The sequence below is a fragment of the Sapajus apella genome, unplaced genomic scaffold, assembly GCF_009761245.1.
Source record: "Sapajus apella isolate SASKATOON/1434 unplaced genomic scaffold, GSC_monkey_1.0 scaffold29, whole genome shotgun sequence".
In the NCBI taxonomy this organism is placed as follows: Eukaryota; Metazoa; Chordata; class Mammalia; order Primates; family Cebidae; genus Sapajus; species Sapajus apella.
In genome coordinates this window covers 1,670,431-1,697,347 of record NW_022436969.1, presented here as the reverse complement: position 1 = coordinate 1,697,347, position 26,917 = coordinate 1,670,431, and the positions used below count along the sequence as shown (strand labels likewise).

General features: G+C 33.5%; 1 long non-coding RNA gene across 1 annotated transcript; it reads right to left on the bottom strand.

Annotated features, from left to right (window-relative positions):
• Window positions 1–2,068: 2,068 nt before the first annotated feature.
• Window positions 2,069–25,720, bottom strand: LOC116561299. Its single transcript, XR_004273384.1, has 2 exons — window positions 25,601–25,720; window positions 2,069–2,423 (listed from the first exon to the last, which is right to left on the bottom strand). It is a non-coding gene; the product is annotated as an uncharacterized LOC116561299 (long non-coding RNA).
• Window positions 25,721–26,917: the final 1,197 nt, after the last annotated feature.

Here is a 26,917-nt window from a genome sequence, read left to right as displayed (position 1 = left end):
TACTAAAATCATTCTGAGAAACCAATTTCCTAAATCACTCAAAAATAGTCTCTAATTTCCTAAGACACTTGATAATAGTTTAACCTGGTGAAAAAATAATTTAGAAGGAGATAAAGGGGAGTAAGTTCCAGTATACTCTCAATTGTTTGTCTGCCTTTCCCATAACTCTGTTTCTTTCTTTCGTTCTTTTTTGTTATCAATAGATCTTTAGAGTAGTGAACTTTAGTATGTATTTACTGAGTTATTTTCAGAGTTTTCTGTGTAGAATAAATATTTAGTGCATATTCATTTAACTTAGGTTTGAGTTTTCTTCATCTGTTTTCTGTTTCTTAATTCAGTTTTGAGTAATAAGAAAAAAATGTCTAGTGCTGAGAAAAAGAATGTTGATGAAATAATACTAATTTGGGTCTGTCAATCTCATAAAATTACAAAACTGTTGTGAAAACAATAAGCTTGATTTTTTATCTCTAACTAGTCAAAATGTTTCTATTACCACAATTATCCTGCTATATTTGTATTTTCTGCATTTTATTATTTTTCTTTTCAAAATAATTTTTCTAATACTTGTTTTTCTATACAAATATATATATATATATTTTTTTCTCTTGGCCCTATATGTACATTTCCTTTGTATAAGAAATTTTGATGATAGGAAAAAGTTTTCTGGGAAATATATTTGTTATAATATTATTTTAGTAACGTTTTTAACTTGTTGAGTCTCTCCATTGCAAATGTTTTTTTTAATTGATATTACAATTTATTTTTTTAAATCAACATAGTAGGAAAAGTTAATGAGAGTAAGATAAAAGTAGAGTGGAATGACAGTTGCTGCCCAGAAAGAGTTAAAAAGAGCTCTCTGGCATGATACTGAGTTCTTTATTCCCTTGCTTATGTTTGTTTGTTTGTTTGAAACAGAGTCACTCTCTGTTGTCCATGCTGGAGTGCAGTGGTGTGATCTTGGTTCACTGCAACCTCCACCTCCTGGGCTCAAGCGATTCTCTTGTCTCAGCCTCCTGAGTAGCTGTGATTACAACTGTGCTCCACCTAATTCTTTTTGCGTATTTTCAGTAGAGATGAGTTTTCACCATGTTGGCCGGGCTGGTCTTGAACTCTTGGCCTCAAGTGATCCACCCACCACCACCTCCCAAAGTGCTGGGATTACAGGTATTTTATTCCATTGCTTTTAAAGTTCTACCTATTTTGATCTATTTTCAATGCACTAATATTGTTCCTATCATATTACATGCAGGGACTGTGTCATGCAGGCTTTCCTTTGTTTTAGCACAAAGTAACACTATAACTTCTTTTCTATGCATAAGTTCATTATTATTTCTAAAACAGTAAAGTATGCAATAAACAAATTTCAAGCTGACCAAAGTAGTAATATGTAAACCAAATTTCCATTTTTGTACCACCAAAATTAAAATGCTCTCAATACAATCTTAATAACGATTATTCTACTCTAATGCTTAAGTGTGTATTTCTTTTATTTATAATCAGTAATTTTTGTTCAGTGACAAAACATTGAAATATGCAACTGGCAATAATTTAAAAAATGCTTATAGCAACAAAAACATGTATCTACAAATTCACATGAGGTTCACACCCTTATTAGATGTACAGAAGCTAAATCTCTTAGTAACTTGCTGTTTGTCTGTCTTCCTAACTGTGGTTGATTACTCTATAGAGCCCTAATACTATTTTTCATAATTTTAATATTATGTAATGGTTGCAATCCTCTTAATATCTTCCCAAATGCATGTTAAAGAAGGAAGATGAGGCCAAAATAATTAGGAATTATTAGCTTTAGATACAGTATTTTATTATTTTATTTGTGTGTTTGCATATTTGTAGTATTATGTTATTTATAATAAAAAATACAGCACTTAGTGTAGGCTTGCCTTTTCCAAATGTCATATACATAGCTAGATACAGATACATATGTTTAGTGATATAGATAGATAACAGGTATTGCTGTTGTCTATTATCTCAATATTATCCATAAATTATCCTTTAAATAGTTAGGTAACAGTGACGTTTGAGGTGGGAGACGTCCAGTCCTATAATATTTTTTTACAAAAGCTGTAACATGCTAACAAATGATGAATAGGCATATTTAGTAATAGTCATTCAGGCTAAAGCACAATTTGCCTATTGATTGCTAAAAGTTTTGATAATTTTCTAGCCACTTGAGCCTCTTCCACATTACTAATACTATTCATTACGTCTCAGCAAAGATATTTCACGGGGTGAAACTTTTATCTCAAACAAAGCCATCCTGATTGTGAATAGGAGGTTTTTCTCCTCCCCCAAAACTCTTTGAAACTGCAAAGGAAGAAATGAAATGTGCCTTGTAAAACTGAAAGAATTGTCAATTGACCAATAGTTCCTGTGCTCCTTTCCACGGGGCAAGATGAAGAATTCTATAGGGGAGAAGAGGAGAAAAACACCATAAAATTGGTGTGGATTCTTTCACTGGATAAAGAAAAAAGAATGTCACAGACAAAGAAAAGAGACTTTGGACTTGAAATATAATGAAAGTGATTTTTCTGAACAGAGAAGCAGATGGCATTTACAAAAGCAACTAAACTTTGTGAATAGTGTGGAGTTTTCTTTGGTTCCCTTCTTTTCAGAGAATATAGCACTTGAAAAAGCATTGGGTTTGAAAGTTGATTACCAGGCCTTCACTCCTGTGGAACCAGCTCAAATTTAACGCTCGTTAGTATTATCTAACTGAATTTTGTTGAGAATCATTAATTCTAATGTGAATAATATGAGATATATTTTGAAAAGAATATATATTTGTTTGTCTTTAAAATTACTATGTTTACAAGCCTCAAGTGCTGAACCTAGGAAAAGATGAATAATATATCAACATAGAAATTAAGAAGTGTTGTAGCTCTCTTAAACTGACCAATCTTTCTGGTAAATGTCCAGCACAAAGCAGGTAATTGATAAATGCATGCTCTTTCAACCACATTTGGAAAATAAACATATTGGACCAATTATAGGGAAGGACAAACAATTGTGTCTGTATTCCTTAGCTATAAAGGCAACATTATTAAATACATAGTAGCAGTAGGACTATAAAACTCTCAGCCAGGTGTAGCCAAGCCAAGCCACTGTGGCTATACATTTAGCCGCCGTGGATACACATTTAGCTCTGCATATCTGAGGGTTCTGTATTTGTGGGTTTGACCAACCATGAATTGAGTACATTCCAAAAAGAAAAAAGAAACTAGAAAAATAACAACATAACAATAAAAAGTAATACAAATAAAAACAATAATAATAACTATTTATGTAGCATTTACATTGCATTAGGTGTTATATGTTACCTAGCTATTATTTGAAGTTTATGGAAGGATGAGTGCAGGTTATATGCAAATACTATGCTATTTTACAAGCATTCATGGATTTAGATATCCATGTGTAAACAGGGGTCCTGGAACCAATTCCTCCATGGATATCAAAGGATGGTTGTATATATAACTTTTGTGTTGACTAACTAAAACAATATGCTGAAACACTATTGGATTCATTGTATTTTAGAGCTATATGTTCTATTATAGTACTCAGACCCTGCATTTTACAGATGATAACTTTGAGGCCCTAACAAGTCATATAATTTAAATCCTGTGGCTAGTAACTAACATACTTTGAAATAATAATCAAGTTCTGTCTAAAATATAGACATTCAAGTTTCTTCTTTGTGTTTCCTTCTAATGAACTTACTCATTTTCACAATTGCATTGTCTACCTAAATGTTGATGATGTCAAGTCTTTATATCCTGCTCAGTCTCCTCCTCCACTCAGACTCATATGTCTAACCACCAACCACTGGTGTATCATAAGCTCCTGAGAGTCGCTATGCCCAAAATGAAACTTATCCTCTTCAGATGGTATCTCTAATTAGCCCAGCTTCTAAGGCTAAAGCAATGAATGTCATCCTTGAGGCTGTCCTCTACACTCATATCTAGTTAGTCACATTTGTTAAACACCATTTTTAACCATTTCAGCTTCTACTACATTCTACATATCTTGACTTTCTTCCAACTGCCTCCTAAGGTTTCGGAATCCAGGCTACATCCATAAGAACATTATTTTTTTTTTTTAATTTTGTGATTTTTATTTCCTCAAATGTTCTATGTCTCATTTAAAACTTGCTGTTTTTCTGCCTGAATGTTCTTTCTTCCATGTACAAGCTCCAGCAACCAGGCTAATATCAGTCATCCCTCAAAACTAAGCCAAAATGCAGTTCCTTCACCAAAATTTATATTTGAATTAAATGTCCCTATCATGTACTTTTATAGCTGGTTTTTTTTTTTTTTTTTTTTTTTTTTTTTTTATACAAGATCTCACTCTGTCACTCAGTGCAGTGGTGCAATCTTGGTTCACTGAAGCCTCAGCCTCCTGAGCTCAAGCAATCCTCCCACCTCAGCCCCCTGAACAGCTAAAACTCCAGGCATGAGCCACTGCAACCTGCTAATTTTTGTATTCTTAGTAGAGACAGAGTCTCACTATAGTGCCTACACTGGTCTCGAACTCCTGGGCTCAAGCAATCCACCTGCTTCAGCCTCCCAAAGTGCTAGTATTACAAGCAGGAGCAGTCATGCCCAGCCCATCTGCCTGTTTATAATAGCGTAAGTGACACTTCATATTTTATCTTTTCTTATGATCTTCTCCAACTCTCTAAATTAGTCTGTGGAAAGGTGGTAATTATGTCTTTCTTATTTACTGTTATATCTCCAAAGTTTATCCCAAGGATAGAACATTAGTAATCTTTCAATAAATGCTTATGAGATAAATATATAAGCAACTAAATTAACAAATGTCAGACATCATTCTTCAAAATTAAGGTAGCATGTAAAAATAGAAAAACTGTATTTCCAAATAGCCTATGTGCTTCTATGATTCATCTAAAAATTAAAACCTGTAAACTCTTGTCTGGTTCCAAATATTAAGATAATTTAACCCCCAATATAACTTCTCTCCTTGTACCGCCATGAATGTGGTTTGGTTAGCTAATAAAATCTTTACAAAATAAGCCATTGTGCACTAAAATTTCTCCAAAGGAAAAAAGAAAATTCTATTTGTACAGAGTATTCACACTTTGCTTGATAAATATTTAATTAATTTTTAATTATCTTTATTTTATTTGCATGGCCATTTAATTCATTTTATTTATTGATGTTCTAAAAAAATCTTTTCAGAATATAGCAATTATTATTGGTCCAAATTTAAGTATGACTATTACAGCATAAAATGTCATGTTGATTTTTTATATTGAAATTGAAATTGAAGTTAATATTCAAAAATAAAACCATGTTTATCTCTGTTAAAATAATAAAAAAGAATTAACATATGATCCTCTCAATAGATATAGGAAGAACATTTGCAAAGAAAAACTAACACCTAATCCAATTAAACCTCTTCAGTATCATGAAGGACATCAATGTTGAGAAGCATTGATTCTGCTTTTTTGGAAAACGTATAATTGGCATTACTTCTTTCTTTTTTTTTGAGACGGAGTTTCACTCATGTTACCCAGGCTGGAGTGCAATGGCGCGATCTCGGCTCACCGCAACCTCCGCCTCCTGGGTTCAGGCAATTCTCCTGCCTCAGCCTCCTGAGTAGGTGGGATTACAGGCACGCACCACCATGCCCAGCTAATTTTTTGTATTTTTAGTAGAGATGGGGTTTCACCATGCTGACCCGGATGGTCTCGATCTCTTGACCACGTGATCCACCCGCCTCGGCCTCCCAAAGTGCTGGGATTACAGGCTTGAGCCACCGGGCATTACTTCTTTCTTAAACATTTGATCGACTTCACCAATGAAGTCATCTGTTCCTAGATTTTAATTGTTTTTGTCTGAATTTTCGAACATAAATACAACATCTTTCTTTACTATAGGGCTACTCAGATTATCTACTTGTTGAATGACCATTTGTAGTACATAATTTTCTATAAGCTTTTTCACTTTATCTTTTTCATATTCATTGGCATGCATTTCTTCATTATATTCTCTTTAATCCTTATGTATGCATATTGCCAAAAAGATTGAAGGCCACTGCTCTATACAATCATTAATTGAAAATATATAACAAATAAATATTTTACACATTTGGAACAGCCAAAGATGATTAAAATAGTACACAAGAAGTATAAACTATTAGATAGGAAATATTTCCCTCTATCAAAATTAAATTATCTGTTCTACTAAAGACATCTTTAAAAGAACAAAAATTCTAGCTATAACCTAGAAGAAACTATTTTGTATGTGTGTTTGATAAAAAGCTTATAACTATATATATATAAAAATCTTTAGAACCAATAACAATAAGAAAGACAGCAAAACAGCAAGAGACTTGAAAATAGCAAAAAAGTACAGAAAATAGTAAAAGAATCTAAAAGTCATTTCAGAAAAGAAAATTTAAGAATGGTCAATAAGCATAAGAAAAGACCGTCAACATCATTTGGCATCAGAGAAATGCAATATAAAACAATATGATACAAATTTGCACCCACTAAAATGATGAAAATCAAATACCAAATATTGCAGAAGAAATAGATAAACTCTTATCCATTGCTGGAGGAACTATAAATAGTATGATCCTTTCAGATAATATTTTGACAGTTTCTTCTAAGTTAAACATAGACTTTTATGACCTATTGATTCTCCTTTTAGGTATTTACCCAAGAAGTGGAAATGTGTCAGCAAGAAAAAGAAATAAACTGCAACAACTTTGATGAGTCTCAAGCAAACTGCAAAAACCTCAAATGGTCTCAAAAAACATTATCCTGTTAAAATTAAGTCAGATCCAAAGATCTCAAACTATATGAAAATGGTTATATGAAGCAATAGAAATGGAAACTAATCAATAGTGGCAGAAAGAATATTAGTCTTTGTCTAGGGGTAGGGTGTGGTTGGTAGGAATCAAGTGCAAGAGAGAATCAGGGAATTTATGTGGGACAATAGCAATATACTATTTCTTGATTGTGCTGGTGATTACATAGGACTTACACAGACGTCAAATCTCATCTTATATTTGAAATGAATATGTTATATTGTATGTGAAATACAATAAAGTATTAAAGTATGTGAATATATTTTTTAAATGCTTTTTTCAGGTTACAGATATGCCCTTCTACTCTTATTTTTCTGAGTTCTAAATCATGAGTGCACTTGAATTTTATCAAATCCTTTTATTCTGACCTTCTTAAAATTATTTAGTCTATTGATGTGACAAATTACACAGTAAGATTATCCTCAATTTCTATTTAGAATATCGTCATATTTACAGTGAAGTTGTAAGAGTAGTACAAAGAGCCTCTTGTAACCATTACCCAGATTACTGGCTGCTAATATTTTTCTGGAGTGCTTTATCATAAATGATTTGAAAGTAATTTAAATACATCAATTACTCTAAATATTTCAATGTATATTTCCAAAAAAGCAGTAATATTTTCTTATATACGGTACAATGAACAATTTCGATGCATTTATTTTGTCAAATTTTTAAAATGTATTTGTATTAAAAACTTCATCATGATTTATCTATATTAATTGTTACTCCTGTTATCATTATAATCATTTTATCTTTTTTACTAGGGAAATACTGGGTACAAGAGGGTGGTTCCCCAGCAAAGGCTCCAACCTCAAGCCTGAAGACCTGCAGCCCTAACAGGCATTCCTGTTTTCACAACAAAAAAGTTGCCTTTGGGCTGCCATGTCCCCTATCCTACACCCATATAAACCACAAACCCCAGGTTCCAGAAACAGATCAGCAAGCCAGCAGACCAGTAGTCAGACAGTGGAATGTTGGACAGAGAAAGAAAGAAGAGGAGAAACACTTGAATGCCCAGAGGAGTTCAGTTGGGTGCAGTAGGAGAGAAATCCGGCCACTGGGCAGGTAAATTCCAGAAGAAGATCACTTTCCCACTCCATCTCCCATTCTGGCTCCCCATCCATCCCACTGAAAGCCACCTCCACCATTCCACCTCTCATTCATCCTTCCAATCTGTGTGTGATCCATTTTTCCAGGACTCTGGACAAGAGCTTGGATTACGGAAAGTTGTCACACTGGCCCTCTGCCCTTGTGAAAATGCAGAGGGTTCATTGAGCTGTTTAACACTCAAGCCTTCTGAGGGCGGCAAAGATGAAAAAGCTTTGTAACACTGGGTTTGCAGGCACCCACCCCTAGACATTGCTGCATGGCTGGAGCCCAAAGCACTCACCCTGGCCTTTGCACTTGCCCATCTGTATGCTCAACCTTAGAGGGGCAACAGAACAGATGAGCCACACTCCGGTTGCACGTCCTGTGAGGGGGATCAGGGAACTTTCCCATTTCAGTGGGATATATCTTGGTTTTAAATCACATTAACTCAAATTAGTCTTTATTCATCCTCATAGCAATGGTGTGGAAAGTAGGCAACATTACCAGTCCTGCAACTAGTGATTAATTTGTAAGATTGCAGTTACAGTGTTCTGATTCCTATACTCAAATTCCTTCTGACATCCTACTTTATCATACTATCAGCCCATGTCATTAATTGTACTCTAATGTATTTCCACCAGAGGGTTGTTTCATGTTTCTTCACAATAAAAATGCATTCACTAAATCTACCATGTTTCAGGGGTACTTTTTTTAAAATCATAAATAAGTCTGATGTAGGTGATATTAATCATATCTCTATTCATGTTACTCTCTATAGATAATAGAGATCAGGGTCTAATTACCAGATATTTGAACATTTTAATTTTAGTGGAAATTGTTTCTTGACACTCCAGTTGGACTGGGAAAACTAAATATGATAGAAACACTTTCAACATTGCTCCCTACAACACATATGTTACACCAATAAGGTGAGATTAAAACTATGATCAACAAGAAAGTGTTATTGTTTTAGACAGAAATCGCCATTCTTACTTTTCAAAAATACTGGCTTAAAAATGAAAATATTATGTCATGAAAAACGTTGTATTTGAAGGAGATACGCTGTTTAGAAAGGCTGAGGTTTAAGGCACATTGTAAAATGTCATTGTATATAAAAAGTGAAATACATATTAATTTTCAGAGTACTAATCTCTTTAATACGAAATTTAGACTGAAGGATATGATATTTGTAGAAAAGCAGAACTTGTTTTGAAAATGGGAGCTTTAAACTAGTTCTTTTGAGAGACTCATCTACTAATTCTTATGAAAGCTGTTGTATACTTATCAGTATGAGATAATAAAGAGTGACTTTTAGGCCTAAGATTTGCCATACATGGTCAGAAGATGAAGTTTCCATTCACAGATTGCATTTCACAGTTTTCCTATAAACATCTATCTTAAGCTGACATTCATGCCTGCAATGATTTGCCAAGTGGCTGTTTTAAAAGTGGCATAAACCTCAAGGTCATTTTCACCTAATTACCCTCTGTTGCACAGAAACGTTATTGAAATATTTTTTTCAAACTGAGACGTGCTGAACAGGAAAAAAAAAAAAAAAGAAAAAAAAAACACACACAAAAATAGGCCCCTTTCAGGTTAAGCTTTGTGCTCTATGACATATTTACTGGTTTCTTGTTCTACAACTGGCCTTTTTATTTCCTAATGCAATAAGATAAGATTCAGATAATAAATCTAGTGTATCTAGCTGTCCTTAAGTCCAGTTTTAGTTGTGAAACATGCAAAAGTATCCACTCCTCTTCTTTACTATTGATTTTATCTCCTCAGTTTTTCACCCCACACCGAATTGTCAAATTTTCTCATTGTGTTAGATGTGAGAATGTGTAGTAAAAAATCGACATTTAAATAATTCACATAAGAGTTTTCTGAAAGTCAGTTGCCAAGGAGGGACAGTAAATATATGCAAGGGTCAAAGTTTAATGTTTTTTTTGAAGTGAAATTTTCTAAAAAAGAACAACTTGTGTCAAGAAGATCCTCATCACCTAACACATATACGAAAATGATATCATCAACAGGCTTTAACAAGTGTGAAACCAAGTATAAACACTTTTAACCAAGGGTTTTCTTTCTAAAACAAAAGTTTATATAGCACTACAAAATTTCCATATAAATTATAATATGTGATGGTATAGTTATTTGATAAAGAGGAATGAGTAGAACTTAGCAGAAACTGATAAAGAGAAGTTCAGGAAGCAAGAAGTGAGTGAGCATTATAATTAGTACAGTTTGAAAGAAAATGTGTCTTTCTGCAGTTTATTTCAAAATAAGCTGTAGAGGAAGCATTTTCTCCATCTTAGTGCTCGCTCAGGCTTTGGAGCAAGTCAAATTTCAAGGAACTTTGAACTTTGAGAAGGAGAGTATCTTGACTAAAGTTTAGTCAAGACAGAGTGAAGGGGAAACATGGGCAGTTGTGAACACTTGGGCATTCACAAGGTACATGATACAATTTAAAACACTCATACACATGTTAGAGAACTGGAGGTCAGTATTAAAATATATATAGACATATGTTTTAACTTTAAGTTCAGGAGTACATGTGCCAGTTTATTATGTAGAAAAACATGTGTTGTGGGGTTTGTTGTACACATTACTTCCTCCCCCATGTAACAAGCCTAGAATTTGTTGGGGTCTGACCCACAGACCCTGACCCAGTGACAGATGAACAAATTCACTCAAACACAAATCTCCAGTAAAAAAGTGAGCTAAGGGTATCTGTGGCCACTCAATCACACTCCTGAGAGAGAAAGCAGCCACAGCCGCAGCCAGCTGGCACTCTAGGCATTTATCTGGTATAGATTTAATAATAGGGGCTCTGAGTCAACACACTTATGGATAATGATCAAAGTCTAGGTTCCAAGGCCTAAAACAAACACAATTTGTGGGTGATAAATCAGATTGCCCTCCCCCCACCCCCGAGAGAGCCATCCAGTCCACGAAAGATTAAAGGTTAGTTTTAGGACCACATGAGTAAACAAGTTATTCAGATAAACTACCTTACATTCCCTAGTTACTTGCTTTTCTTTATCAATTAAAGGTAAAGGAGATTAGGCTACCTTCAGCCAAAATTTCTACTGAAACTATGCGGACTTCTTGGCCTCCCAAGAAGGTTTGTGACTATATTCTGTAATTTTACAATCTCTCCTTGCATCCTGAGTGAACCCCCACAAGGACTCATTAGTTATTTTTTCTAACCCTCTCTTCCTCCCAGCTTGTACCCTCAGATAGGTCCAGTGGGTGTTGCTCACCTCTATGTGTCCATGTGTTCTCATCATTTAGCTTCCACTTACAAGTAAGAGCATGTGGTATTTGGTTTTCTGTTCCTGGGTTAATTTGTTAAGAATGATAGCCTCCACCTCCATCCATCTCCCTGCAAAGGACATGATCTTGGGTTTTGTTTATAGCCACATAGTATTCCATGGTGTGTAAGTCCCTCCTTTTCTTTATACACTCTACCATTGATGGGCATTTAGGTTGTTTCCATGTCTTTGCTATAGTGAATAGCACTACAATGAACATTCACATGAATTTGTCTTATTGTAGAAAATTTATATTCCTTTGGGCATATACCTAGAAATGGGATTGCTGGGTCATGTGGTAGTTCTGTTTTCAGCTCTTTGAGGAATTGTCACACTGCTTTCCACAATGGTTTAACTAATTTACATTCCCATCAACACTGTATAAGCATTTCTTTTTACTCTGCACTGATACTTTTCAAAAGAAGACATACATGGGACCAAAAAGTATATGTAAAAAAGCCTCCACATCATGATTATTGGAGAAATGTAGATCAAAACCATAATGAGATATCATCTCACACAAGTCAGAATGGCTTTTATTAAAAATTTTAAAATTCAGTCTATTCCATTAAAAGAGACCTGGGGACATGGCTGACTTACATGGTTTTATTTTTTCTATATGGCACCTTTATTATACTCATAATACATATAATACATAATCAACAGTATTCTAATTTCAAAATTTTACTTTTCTACATAAAAAAGTATTTTCCACATATCAATTTATTACAGACAAAAAAGAAAGAAAAAACTGTAAGTTGACTAAATAGAATATTTTTATATCAAGGATGAGTGAGTTAAAAAATACAGTATACTAGCTATAACTCCACTGAATGTGATTTAAATATCTTTTTGAAAAATTTCAAGAGCTATCCCTCAATATTATTTGATTCAGTCACAGTAGATTTGTGGAGTTTAAGTTTTGATTTTTTGGTTGTTAGCTGTTGTTGTTTATTCCTTTTACCAATGAAGCATTGTTTTCATTGAGGCATACCTGTCAATATATTTTTCTAAAGAAAGTAATATTCTCTGTCATTTGGTATTTCATGTTCACAATTCCAAATAATAGTAATATGTAATTAAATTATAAATATAGGTATATACTTCTATAAATATAAAATATAAACATATACATAAGTAAAATATTATAAAATTGAGACAAGGGAAGATTTGTGTTACATTTTACATAAAATGATATTAAATTTCATAAAGCCCCAATGACTTATCCTTAGCCCCAGTGCTGGAACGTAGCATAGCAATGGTTAGAGCCAATGTTGGCTGAGGTCTAGACTATTGCTGTCCCACTACATCACTACATCACACTACCCTGGAGGTTAGAGACCCTAGCTAAAAATGTCAAGTTAAGGCTTAGAAATTTTCAGCATCAGATCAGTTAACCTTTTCCAATAAAGGAAGATTCAAATAGCATTTGAAAATTAAGCCAAGGAACATACTGATAGGATTAGTGAATCACAAAATGTTAATATTGAAGGAATCCCATTAATCCACCTTAGGAACTTAACTCCCAGTTGTGAGTTGTCACTTTTAAACTTCTTTGAGCCATAATATATTAAGATGGAACTAGGTATAGGTTAGTAGATTCAAAATGATTGTGATCTTCACACTTTAGCAAAAATTGAGTATACATTTTACATTTGGTATGATTATCACACATATTCAACACAATTCTCTTCTAGATTATATTTCATTATTTCTCTTTTATTTTATGTATTTATTTTTACAAATGACAAAACCAAATTTCCATGAATTTTACTTATTTGCCACACACTTAATAAGTGGCTAAGCAAGACTTAAAATACAATACATATATTTAACTCAAACTGCAGTATTAATTCTACCTTACAACACTGACTCAACACAAACTGCAAAGATATCCATTTTCTAAAAGGCTTAGACAAAATTCTAAGTGGTCGCAGGCCATTAGGATGTCTAAATTTCTAGGGAACCTGAAGTTATCCTTTTTGCTATTGGTGAATACATGGTGGATACAGGATAATAAATGTACTTTTTCTATATTTCTGCTTGATTCATTTTTAAGAGCTTAACAAAAGTGATAATAAAGAACAAAATGGAAAAATTACTTATAAAGAGTTACAGTACTATCAGTAGAGCTCTCCTTTCTGAAAATTGTGATTTATGAGGTCTGAGAGCTTTCAGGATGAAACATGATTCAGATAAATTTCATCCTAGTCCTTCATATACTTCTTCCCAGCTATTTCTTATTAATTAACACATTTAATATGAGAATAATACTGAAAGATGCATTCCTTTTAGTGTAAAAGCCAGCTGTTATATATGTTAGGATTTTAAAGTCATTAATACATAATAAAAGGCAATTATGTTAATGTGAATAAAGTTTATTCTTTCCTGTATTTGGACAATTGAATTAAGTTTCCTGGTTAAAGTTTTTATAGTCTACTCTGGGTGATTTTTTTTTTTTTTTTTTAAATAAAGCCCTACTGGTTGCAGCTAATGCAGAACACTACTAAAATCTACTAACTTTTTCCACATACACAAAATAAACTAGGCCGGGCATGGTGGTCCACTCCTGTAATCCCAGCACTTTGGGAGGCTAAGGTGGGCAGATCGTCTGAGGTCCGGAGTTTAAGACAAGCCTGGCCAACGTGGTGAAACCCTGTTTCTACTAAAAATATAAAAATTAGCTGGGTGTGGTGGCGGGCACCTATAATTCAAGCTACTCTGTAGGCTGAGGCAGGAGAATCACTTAAAAGAGTTGTTTGTGCAAGTTGTTTTCACTTAGTAACATAATTTGTATAGGTCGGTGGTTTTTTTATTTGAGACGGAGTTTCGCTCTTGTTACCCAGGCTGGAGTGCAATGGCGCGATCTCGGCTCACCGCAACCTCCGCCTCCCGGGTTCAGGCAATTCTCCTGCCTCAGCCTCCTGAGTCGCTGGGATTACAGGCACACGCCACCATGCCCAGCTAATTTTTTGTATTTTTAGTAGAGACGGGGTTTCACCATGTTGACCAGGATGGTCTCGATCTCTTGACCTCGTGATCCACCCGCCTCGGCCTCCCACAGTGCTGGGATTACAGGCTTGAGCCACCGCGCCCGGCCTTTAGTAGTTTTAAATAATGAATTATAAAAATTAGATTTGTGTGTATGTATACATATATATATATATATATGCATAGGAAAACCATAGTTACTTACAATGGAAAGAAAGAAGCAGAAAGCAAACGAGAGCAAAAAATGTATAAAATGCTGATTCACTTATTCAGCAAATAACATATGCTCAAAGCGTAGTTAGGTATTTAATATGCAGAAGTCTGAAAGATGAATCTGATACTATCACAGATCTTTGAGAAATTTGCCTTTGAAAGCAATGAAGATACATCAAAAAAAAAAAAAAAAAGAAACACATGAATAAATGCCTACATTGCAATGGGATATGTTACCAGGATGCATAGTTATACAGAACATGATAGGAGGGATTCATTTTACTTTCAGAGCTTAAATGATGCCTTCACAAGAAGGAGGGCATTTTATTTGGACCTTGATGACTACACCATAGTTTCTCCTTTAGAGATGTGAGTGAGTGATATTCAGATTAAAGAAAGAGCAGGTGTTAAGAATCTTGAGAAGTAGTTCTTGAGGTAGGGTGTGTATGTAGAATCACCTGCTAGACAAAATTTTAAAAATGTGTTGGCATTGTTCTAATGTAAATGGAAGGACAGTAATGGCACTTATTCACTGGCAACCTGGGGTGAAAATGTTTTGCACATAAAGAATTGTGGCAGCTCCCATGGGATGTGTAAATGTCTTGCTGTATGTTCAAGTAAATAAAAATTGACCTATAATTACCTGAGTTTATATATTTAGCATTTCACATGTGAATTCAGATAATTTTACATGATTTAAATTTTACATGTTTTGAACTTTCCAGGAGGCAACTAACTTGTAAATCAAAAGGAAAGTATAATTTTGAAATTTTCACTTTTAACAAAAGTTACTCAACATTAAAGGACGACGGAATCACTAAAGGCAATGCAACATTTAGCACTTAAGTAGTTAATACAACACACTTGTATCACTGTAGGTTTCTGGTTGTTTTACTCACAGTGATTTCTACACAGAGATGCCTAAATTTACCTTTATTTTGGCTCTATGTATTTACATATTGACAATTTTATATGTATTATAAATTAACTTTATATTGCATATGCTTTAGATTATATTCAGGACATTATGTTGGTCATTAACAAAATTATATTTATAGGTTATATTATCTAACTAATTTGTTTCAAGATAATATTGTTTTTAAAATGATTGTTTTAGAAAATTTGATTACCACTAATCTAGGACATTTATAAAGATCAGTGTAATTTAAAAAAATTACATTTGAAGGTGAGACAACACAGCCTATTTTAGGTAAGAAGAGATTTAAAATAGCAGATATATAAAATTTAAAAGGTAGATTCTATGGACTGTTTTTCCCTCCCCCCCACACACAATTTCATAAATTGCAATTCTAATCCCCAATGTGATAATATTAGAGATGTAGTCTTTGAGATATACAGTCATACTTCATTTAAGAGCTGTTCATAATAGTTGATATTCGTTTTCTTTGAAATGTGGTAGACTAAATTACAGAGAATAGACTAGTGAATCCTATCTCTATGGAAGAAATGCTGATGCATAGTAGAACCGGCAAGCCATATCAGAGACAAAAGGAAGAGTTTTACAAGAAATGGAGCTAAAATATAATTATCTATATAAAAATGAAATAAATCCCCTACTTCACATCATATGCAACATAAACACATTCCACATTGAGTAGATAATTAAATAGTCAAAATGAAACTTCAAAGATGATGAACGTCTTTCTGTTAAGTGTAAATTAGTTTTTTAAAGCAAGATAGAAACACTGCTGACTCTAAAAAATTAATAAGCGGGCTTACATATAAAATAATTAAAGATACTTTGAGTAAAGTCAACATTTTTAATCATGGAGAAAAATATTATAATTGAAGTTAAAAGTCCAGTGAATAAATTTTATAATAAATAAGGCATCTGAAAAGACAATGAATAATCTGAAAGAAGTAAGATGAAATATCTGACTTAAGTATAGAGAGAAACAAAGTGTGTGAATGAAGAAGTAATGTTTGAAGAGAAAATTGTTGAAATTCAAATGCATGAGAACCCAAATTAGGATAAATACAAAGAAAACTACTCTTAGACCTATCATAGAAAAACTACTTGAAACCAAAATTAAAGATAAATAATCAGGAAATCTAAGAAACAAAGTTATTACTTGCAATGGAACTAAAACTAGAATGATAATGTACTTAATTTAAAAAAACATACTAAAGACAATGAAGTGGTATCTTGAAGTACTAAAAACAAACCATTGTCACCCATGAATTCTGTAGCTGTCATAAATATCTTGCAAGAAGAAAGGTAAAGTAAAGGCATTTTCAGGGGAAAGAAAGAGAGTGACTTTACAAATACTGACTGCAAAAACCGGCAATCCAACAACAGCAAGAACAATGACAATAATAATGCTCTGAGAGATTTAGAAATATGTAGAATCAAAATACACAGCAAAAATAAAATGGCAAATAATTTAGGAAGGAGGTAATAGCACTTAAAATAATTTATAGTCTTTTTACATGGAAAGAAAAAGAGTTCTTATTTCAATTAGACTTTGGTAAGTTAAGAAGTATTTATTTTTATATCTCTAATTTTTGATTGAATAAAATAGGCAAGAATCTAATACTTATGGGGATATGTTCTGAGAAACACATTGTTAGGTGATTTTGTCATTATGTACACATCATAGGGCACTATAACAAACCTAGCTGGTAAAGCCTCCATATGGTAGAGCCTATTGCTCCTAGACTAAAAATCTGTACAGTATGTTACTGTACTGAATTCTGTCAGTGATTGCAACACAATATAATTATTTGTATATGTAAACATATCTAAACATGGAAAAGGTACATTAAAAATATGGTATTAAAATCTTATGGATCAATTATATCATATCTGTGGTCTTCTGTTAACTGAAACGTCAGTATGTGATGCTAGACCATAATTATATCATTAATGTGGAGACTTTATGATAAAATTAGTGCTCTTATAAGGAAGAGGTAGATAGCTTAATTCTCTCTTCCTCTCCCTCTGTTTTTCTATCTCCTCTTTTTCCTTTTCCGAACCAAGTTGTGTTAGTACCTTTGTGCTGCTATGACAAAATATTTGAGACTGGGTAATTTATAAATAATTGAAATCTATTTCTCTTGTTTCTGGAGGTTAGAAAGTACAAGATCAAGAAGCTGACAGGTTTGGTGTCCAGTGAACGTTACCCTGTACTCCCAAGATGGCACCTTGTTGCTTTGTCTTACAGAGGGAATATATCCTGTGTCGTCATATGGTGAAAGAGATGGAAGGGCAAGAAAGAACTCCCCTTAAGCTGCAGCCATTATATAAAGGATCTAATTCCATTCATGAGAGTAGAGCTCTCATGAAATAGTCACCTCCCAAAAGTGCACCTAGTTGCAATGAAGATTAAGAAGATTAAGTTTCAATATGACTTTTGAGGAGACACCATCACTCAAATCATAGAGCAAGTGAAGAGACAAGGAGGAGATGGCTGTCAGCAAATCAAGAAGAGAACCCTCACCAGACACAGAATCTGCCTTGATCTTGGACTTCCTGGCCTCCAGCCCAATGAGAAAACACGTTTGTTTTATTAACCACCTCGTCTCTGGTATTCTCTAATTGCAGCACAAACTGGCTAAGACAGTAGGGAATATGGAAGCCTCACTGAAACCAAGAATATTGACTGCAGATCTATTTCAGGCCATTAGACTTAAATAAAAAGGAAGGATGGGATTACTTTTTTACTCTTTTATGCTTATAATGCTGCTGACTAGTTAACAAGAATTCTACTCTGTGGCCATAGATGAACCTTAAAGCTCAAACCAGTCATGACACAAGAAACAAATGCAAATCCCTGGTCCCTTGTAAAACTCATGAGAGTAGGTCTAGTTGATGGACTCTAAATCCAACCTGGAATCTTCAGAGGAAAGCCATCAGGGTGTTCAATTTTTATTCAGGATGTCCGTATGTCCAGGAAATGTTAGGACTTTACCATTATGAAAGAAAGGGAGAATGAATATTACACAACCAATAGCTGTCTCTGCCACACTGAGCATGTAAGAGAAACTTGAGATACAATTTGTATTAAAAGATTATAAAGGCCACATATATTATGTTAATGACTATGCATGTGCATATGTGTGAGTATTATTCCCATCTGATAGCCTGAAAAAAGTAATTTGGCATTCACACAATAATAAGCCATAATTGGTCATTTATGTTTCCATTATCTATTTTCTTTAAAGCAGGAAAGTGATGATACACACAATGTTAATGCTAGTGACAGCTGTAATCATAGTTGGGAATAGAAAGAAGGAATCGATTAATATAAACCTTTGGTTCTATCAGCATAGCAGAGAAATCATTTATTTTACAAGTGATACCTCATTGTTTATTTAATAAAAATGCATGAACATTATTATATAGCATTTTCTGATTACAAAAGTGATATCACAAACAAACTATGAACACTGGAGGTAAATGAAGGCATTTTATTTTATTTTATTTTATTAATAGTGATGCTTATCTATGGTTGTAAGTGCCTAGGCATCTTTACTATAGCTTTAATCAATTGTAATTTCCCTGTTAATTAATAACTAATTAAAATTATCACCTTATTTATTATTACTATTTACTGTAATGTTTTATATATTTTAGGAAAATATATGGAATAGCACAATCTTTCAACTACACAAATACCGTTATAAAATGTTTATTTAAAAATAAATTTCAACTGTTACTAACAACTCTTTATCCCACCTTCCCTAATTGCAAACTGGCTCTGTATTCAGCTTTCTTTATATTTTCCTCCATCTTTATTTGTGTATTAAGCATATTATTTTTATTTTTATTTTATTATTATTTTATTTTAAGTTCCTGGGTACATGTTCAGGATGTGCAGGTTTGTTAGATAAGTAAGCGTGTGCCATGGTGGTTTGCTGCACCTATCAACCCATCACCTAGGTATTAAGCCCAGCATGCATAGCTATTTTTTCTAATGCTCTCCCTCCACCATCCCACCCCCTAACAGGCCTCAGTGTGTGTTGTTTTTCCCCTTCCTGTGTTCACGTGTTCTCATTATTCAACATGCAGTGTTTGGTTTTCTGTTCCTGCGTTAGTTTGATGAGGATAATAGCTTCCAGCTCCATCCATATCTCTGCAAATGATATGATCTCATTCCTTTTTATGGCTACATAGTATTCTGTGGTGTATATGTCCACATTTTATTTATCCAGTCTATCATTGATTGGCATTTGGGTTGATAATGAAGGCAATTTAAAAGATTTTGATAGAACACCATAAATTTATATGACATAAAGTTTTCCTAATTTACAATCTAAATTATACAGATTGTTCATTCCCTCATACTCCATTTCCTAAATGAGTATTGACATTTCTATTTATACTTTCCAGTCTCACAGGTAAAATGGTTTATTACTGTGATTTTAATGTCCATTCTTTAATAGTAAGGACAAATGTATTCCTAATGTTTAATGGTTATAGCTATTTCATTATTTGTAAATACCTGTTTAATACTCATATTATATTCTGTCTATTCACCATAAGGTCTTTGTCTCACATCTAGTTTGTAGAATTTTTTCCTGTTTTGTGGTCTTTTAATTTTGTTACATGATGATTTTACTTCATAAACTTTTTCCTGCTCTTCTAAATTTTATTCAATTATCTTTCTTTATGGAAGAAATCTATGAATTTCAAAAACATTTTAAGCTCCCTCTAATCTTTGTAAATTGAAATTTTGCTGTTAAGACCTGCAAATTCAGCATTAGATTATTTAGCTTCAGGTCACATACTATTCATTATCTATTTTCGTCTTGTTCTTCTCTAATATCAATATTAAAGGAAATGGAAGATTTTGAGAAAGAAAATGATTCATTAGTTTATTTATTTGCAAAATAAATTTATAATGTATGAGTGAATGAGAAAAAATCAATAGATGTTATATTACAATAATTACAGGTAAAATTAATTTGGTTTTCAGTACCTTGGTACCTTGACACAGTAGTTAGCTAACGAAGTCTGCCAACAAATTATGTAAGAAAATATTTATTAATGATTCATATATTCTCTGATATGAAAGATAAGCCCCATCCCATTTGTAGTTACTAGTGATGTATATGTAGGAAATTGATTTGCAATAATCAATTTGAATTAAAAATGTAAAAATAGAATTTGTCCATATACTTGAAGAAATATAATTGCAGTCATCCCTTAGTATTCATGGAAAATTGGTTCCAGTATATCACCTGGATATCAAATCTGTGGACAGCCAAGTCATTGATATAAAATAACAGTTTGAATAAAACCTACACACATCCTCCCATATGCTTTAAATAATCTTGATTTCCTATAAAACCTAAATGCTAAATACACAGTTGTTATACTTCATTGTTTATGAAATAATGACAAGAAAAATGCCTGTATATATTAAGTACAAATGCAATTTATTTAACAGATATTTTCTTTTTTTTTTTTTTTTTGAAAGGTTTTTTCAAAGGGGGAAGTTCTTTTTTTTTCCCATTTATTTATTTTATTGTATTTTAGGTTTTGGGGTACATGTGAAGAACATGCAAAATTGTTGCATAGGAACACACGTGGCAGTGTGATTTGCTGCCTTCCTCCCCATCACCTACATCTGGCATTTCTCCCCTTGCTATCTCTCCCCAGCTCCCCACCCCCCACCGTCCCTCCCCTATTTCCCCCCAACTGACCCCAGTGTGTAGTGCTCCCCTCCCTGTGTCCACGTGTTCTCATTGTTCAACACCCGCCTATGAGTGAGAACATGCGGTGTTTGATCTTCTGCTCTTCTGTCAGTTTGCTGAGAATGATGGTTTCCAGGTTCATCCATGTCCCTACAAAGGACACAAACTCATCGTTTTTGATGGTTGCATAATATTCCATGGTGTATATGAATTCACAAATGCAGAACCCATGGATATGGAGGCACAATTCTATGAGTCATAGAAAACATGATTTTCTTGCTATTCAAAACAAGAAATTGCAAATAATGTATGTATGAAGGGTTCTTTCAAAATATGTCTCTCAAATATAATCTAAGAGTTTCACTCAAACTTCAGTTTATATGATTGCAAAAAAAAAAAATCAAGTTACTGAAATAAATGTCTTATCTCAGTAGTGAGCTTGAAAAGATTAGCAAATACTGGTGTTAATCTTGGAAAATCACTACTGATAATGGAAATATTAATTGGTTGGATTTATCATATAGATTATGTATAAGTCTAAATAGTGTTGCTAACTGCATGATTTTTGTTTATTGCAGAATTGGTAATTTAAATTATCTAATGTTTTTTTTTGAAACAGGACTTTATCTTTAAGCCTGGGCATATAATTCTTGCAGAAAATCTATGGTTGAAAATTCCGTAATTTTCAAATGTAGTAAATATTCAGTTCATGGAAATTTTTTAGGGTTTCTAATATAAAAAATGACACACTGAATTTTATAAGGGAAAATTTTATTTAATTACTTTTAAAAAAAATCATCCCTTTAAAGCAATATTTTTCTTTCTTATTTTCCCTTTGCTTAAATCATAGAAACCAAGGAGTATTTATTTTGTCTAAGGAAGATGAATCAGGAAAATATTATGCTTACTACTTGCTACACTACACAGAGGAGCAGGAAGCAATGGCCTTGACATGTGTTTTACATTCTGACCTTATATGCAAAATAACAATGTTTTGACAGGACATATGCCCTGCTGGAGAAGAGATTGCCATGCTTCTTTCTATAGAGGTGATGGGATTGAATACTTAGAAGTAAAACAATTCCTAAGCATTCTTAGCTGGATGTTAATAATGTATTTGCATTTTTAATTCATTTAGCTTTAGTATATTTATTTGATGCAAATTAAATCCACCTTTCTATTTTGCCTAGTGGTCTAACAATATCCTTCTCAAAATATAGAAAACAATGTTGCTCAGTGTTGTCATCACGGTATCCTTGAGGCATCCCATTTCAATACATGCAGAGGAGGAATAATTAAAAGTGGTGAAACAGCTAGGAGTAACAGCCTAGAAAAAAAGCCAAGCTACTCTAAGAATCTTAAATGAGACACTTCTAATAATGAGTTGACTGCAAAATATGTCAGTCTGTGGAATATTACCAGCTGACTTGACCTCTATTAATGTGTAAGATGGAAAATTAAAGCAATTTTTTGTGTGGTTCTGTTAAAGCCCATTGCTGATTCAGGTATTAACAAATGTGACTTCTTATAGCATTCAAATGCCTTAAGTCCAGACACAACCTCCCAGTGGCAACATGAAAGAGAGGACATTTACTGCATTCGCTGTTGAGAACCCAGTTACTATTAATACAACCTTTAGGTAACTACTTTACTGAAACATAGATTTTGTAATTATAATGTTTCTCTATATTGCCACATGGAAGGGGATGAACTAATTGTTGAGTAATTCTAATCAGAGCTAATATTCTACACTTGCTTTCTATTTTATACTATGCAATTCAGTACATCCACTAGGACAAAAATAAATATGCATTAAAATATATTTGTGTAATTTGGATAAGCAAGATACAGGTAGCATAATTGTAGAGAAAAAAATATGCATTTCATTGTCTCCTTAAGATACAAATGCATTTAGTGAGACATTTATTCCTTCATTCCAGATGAAAATTCAGATGGTCCTCTGAGTTTTCTGGAGAAGCTTAAGTAATTTAATAATGACCATGTGGTTACTATAACTTGCAAAATATATTGTATGATGAAACTTGATTTCATTGTATTTCTAAAAATCATTTGAGGTAAATTTCTAATTTACCACTTTGTCCAATTCTTTTCACATCCATTTACAAAACCATAAGTCACTGGATAAAAGTGCATCTTTGCCAGTCAGGATCTCTGTGGTCATTTGTATAGTTTTCCAAAGTAAACTATACATAAGTTAAGACATTTTTTAATACAAAGTGCATTGAATAAAAATGTATTCTGTGCTAATGTAGAAGACATTGGCTGAGACCTAAGGATAAAAGACAAAATAGGGCTGGGTGTGTTTGCTCACACCTGTAATCCCAGCACTTTGGGAGGCCAAGGCAGAAGGATCACCTGAGGTCAGGAGTTTGAGACCAGCCTGGCATGGTGGTGCACACCTGTAATACCAGCTATTTGGGAGGCCGAGACAGAAGAATTGCCTGTAATCCCAGCTACTGAGAGGCTGAGAAAGGAGAATCACTTGAAACCAGAAGGCAGGGGTTGCAGTGAGCCAAGATTGTGCCATTGCACTCCAGCCTGGTTAACAGAGTGAGACACCATCTCAAAAAAAAAAAAAAAAAAATATATGTAAGCCAATAAATAAACAGAATATTCATCACATCGTCTTCTCTTGTGAATTAACATAATAAATATTTAGAAGATAAATCAGGATACAGAAGCTCAGAAAGGCACTCAACTTTCCTGACCCAACTGACATTTATGGAAGACTCTACCCAACAAAAGCAGGAAACACATTTTTCTCAAATGCACATGAAAGATTCACTAAGATAGACCATATTATGGCTATTTTTTTAAAAGCCTTAGCATTTTCTTTTTTTTTTTCAGGGACAGGGTCTCCTGTTACCCAGTCACAGTGTAGTGGTACAATCAGAGCTCACCATAACCTTGAACTCCTGTGCTCAAGCAATCATCCAGGTGCACATGATTATACCTGGCTAATGTATTATCGTCCAGGTGCACATGATTATACCTGGCTAATGTATTTTTTTTCTACTTTTTTGTACCTATGGAGTCTCACTATGTTGCCTAGGCTGGTCTCAAATTCTTGGCCTCAAGTGATCCTCCCACCTTGGCCTCCCAAAGTGCTGGGATTATAGGCATAAGCCACCATGCCTGCTAATATTTTTTAAAGCAGATATTTTTCCGCTACTTATTTCAAATTCCATTATAGCCACAAAGTATGCTTCATAACTATAATATGTTTTGTGATGATGATAGAACTAGAAAAAAGTAGCAGAAATATGTCTGAAAAATCCCCAGTTATTGAGAAACTAAGATGCACATACATCTTAAAATCTCATAAATCAGAGAGGGTGTCCCAAGGAAGGGTTAAAATATTTTTATTACAATAAAAATAAAAATACAGCATCAAAATTTGTGGGATGCATCTAAAATAATTATTATTATAACATTTATAATATAGTTATTATATTAAAGAGGAAAGGTATGAAATCAATAGTATTTCACCTTATATTAAGAGAAAGAAGAAAAGGTTAAACACAATGATGGCCCAAATCAAAAAATAATAAAGTATGGTATTGACAGTGAAAAAGATAAGACAATTAGACCAAAGGAACAGCACAGAATACAGACTCCAGATATCAACTCATACAAGCCCATCTAATTACTGACAAAGGGTAAAGGCACTTCAAAGGACAAATGATAGTTATTTCAACAGATGCTATTGGTATAACTGGACTTTCTCATCAAGAAAAATGAATCTAGACACAGATTACATGCCTTTCACAAAAATTAACTCAAAATGTGTCACAGACCTAAACTTAGAACACAAACCTGTAACATTTCTAGAAGACAACATAGAAGAAAATCTATGTGATTTTAGGCTTGTAAATTAGTTTTTAGATATAACATCAAAACATGATCCATGAAAGAAAAAAATAATTTTGTCCTAGTTTAAAATTAAAAATTTGTGCTCCATGAAAGACACTATCTAGAGAAGAAAAAGACAAGCCACAGACTAGGAGGAAATATTTGTAAAATTCACAGCTGATAAAGGACTTGTGTCCAAAACATCTTTAAAAAAAAAAAAAAAAAGGCAACAATGAGAAAACAAGCAATCTAGTTTATAAATGGACAAAAGATCTTAGTGGAAGCCTTAACAGAGAATATAAAAAAAGTGGTAAGTAAGCATGTAAAAATGCTCAACATCATATGTCATTAAAAAATGTCAAATCAAAACAAACCGTAAACCATAAACCATATTAAAATGGCTAAAATTCAATAAAGCTGAAAATAACGAAAGCTGATAAAGATAGGGAACAATGGGTGGGGCTCTGTGGCTCACGCCTATAATCCCAGCACTTTGGGAGGCCGAGGCTTGTGGATCACGAGGCCAAGAGATCGAGACCATCCTGGTCAACACGGTGAAACCCCGTCTCTACTAAAAAATACAAATATTAGCTGGGCATGGTGGCACGCACCTGTAGTCCCAGCTACTCAGGAGGCTGAGGCAGGGGAATTGCTTGAACCGAGGAGGCGGAGGTTGTGGTGAGCCGAGATCGAGCCATTGCACTCCAGCCTGGGTAACAAGAACGAAACTCAGTCTCAAAAAAAAAAAAAAAAGATAGAGAAAAACAGGAATTTTTAATCACTACTGTTGGAAATTCAAAATGGTACAGCCCACTTTAGATGACATTCTAGGCATTTTCTTACAAAACTAAAATTGTCTTACCTGATAATCTATTGTGTCCCTAAGTATTTACCCAGGTGAGTCAAAAACTCAATGAGATCACATGGACACATGGAGGGGAGCACTACACACTGGGATCTGTTGGGGGGAAATGGGAGCGGGGCGGGGTGGGTGGGGAGGTGGGGAGAGATAGCATTGGGAGAAATGCCGGATATAGGTGAAGGGGAGGAAGGCAGCAAATCACACTGCCATGTGTGTACCTATGCAACAATCTTGCATGTTCTTCACAAGTACCCCAAAACCTAAAATGCAATAAAAAAATACAATTTACAAATAATAAAATTTTAATAAAATAAAAAACAACAAAAACTTATATCCATACAAAAATCTGCACATGAATGTTTATAGCAATTTTATTCATAAATGTCCAAAATTGGAAGAAATCAAGATGTTCTTCAATAGGCAAATTGATTGAGAAAACCATAGTATATTCGTACAATAGAATATTATCAGCAACAAAAAGAAATGGGCTATTGAGCCACAAAATGACATAGAAGAATCTTAAATGGCTACTGTGGGTGAAATAAGCCAGCCTGAAAAAGTTACATATAGTAGGATTCCAAATATCTAAAATTCTGGAAAATGTGAAAACCATAATGATGCTCAATAGGTCCTTATTTGCTGAGGGTTGGAGGGGGAGTTATGAAGTAAATGATGAATAGGTGAAGCACAAGAGACTTATGGGTGTGATAACTATTCTACATGACACTGTAATGATAGGTACATGACATTATGCATTTGTTAAAACCCGTAGAATTATACAACACAAGAAGTGAACCTTAATGTAAACTATCAATTTCTGTTAATAATAATGCATCAATATTAGTTTATCAATTGTAGCAAATTTATCACATGAAAGACAATAATAGCAGAAACATTGTTTTCAGAGGTTATATAGAAATTATCTGTGTAATGTATTAATTTATAGAAAACTAATGTTCTATTAATTTTTTAAAAAAATCAGAAAACACATTCAATGATATTGAAAGTAAAAAAAAAAAAAAAACAACCTACAATAGGACAGCAAGAAAACACAGAGTTGGTTCCT